This window comes from Triticum dicoccoides, chromosome 4B (genome assembly GCF_002162155.2).
Source record: "Triticum dicoccoides isolate Atlit2015 ecotype Zavitan chromosome 4B, WEW_v2.0, whole genome shotgun sequence".
NCBI classification, from domain to species: Eukaryota; Viridiplantae; Streptophyta; class Magnoliopsida; order Poales; family Poaceae; genus Triticum; species Triticum dicoccoides.
Genome location: NC_041387.1, coordinates 51033817 through 51034832, shown reverse-complemented (window position 1 = coordinate 51034832; position 1016 = coordinate 51033817).

The window sequence follows — 1016 nt, the reverse complement described above, 5'->3', positions numbered from 1 at the left end:
GCCCGTCACCGCCCCCGGCCGTCGCCTCGCCGTCGCCGTTGCCCCGCTGTGAGCTCTCCCCCTCTAACCCCTCTCCCTCGCCCCCGGCGGCCACCATGGGCGCCGCCCCTCCCCGAGCCCATACACACACACAAGCATAATGAACACACACACACACACGTACATATGTATGAATTAATGCATGTATATATTAGTATATACCTATTTTGTATGTTTAATTAGTTTATATTATTATTTTTTCACTATTATATATGTATGAATGCATGTTAGATGGATATAATTAGTGTTTAATTAGTATGGAATTTTTTTATATAATGTTGTTTTTTAGTTTTTTAATGGATGTATAGAAGTTGTGTTTTCTGTTTTTAGTGTTAGATGCTTAATTAGTATGAAATAGTATATAGATTTTTGACATATGCAATGATAGCGTAATTAGTGTTATATAGAAGTGTTAGAAATTTTAGTTATCAAAATCCAATCATTAAAAAAATGTTACTTTTTGCGGGCATATAGCTAGTATTTGTTCTCGATGATGCCCGCCCGCATCCTCGCCGTCGACCCATCCGCGACGACGTCCGGCTGACCCATGTCCGGGACTGGGCTCCGCCAGGCTGGCACTGGGAGGTGCTGCCTGGAGGGGCGCGCCGCTTGATGAGGAACCCGGCCCCGGGTCCCGTCGTCGACCCTGATCTCGTTTGGTGGCGTTCGCGTGGGCCAGTTTCGGTGCGGAGGGACCCGGCCCCGCCGGAGGTGGTACGTTGCCGTGTCAGGGAGGAGGACAAGCACGTCCATCGCTACATGGTTGCGTTAGAAGGCGGCAGGTTCTCCAATACCTGGCAGTTTCTTCGGGGATCTCACTTCAGCTATGATCCTGTGAGGGTTCCTTCTCTTTGGGTGTCCACCGCCCGCGCCGCAGGAACCGCGAGTGTCCTAGATTCTTCTGTAGTATTCGATCTTTAATTAGCTACGTAGCCAGTGATGTACTATTCAATATTATATATTATTCGAGACAATGT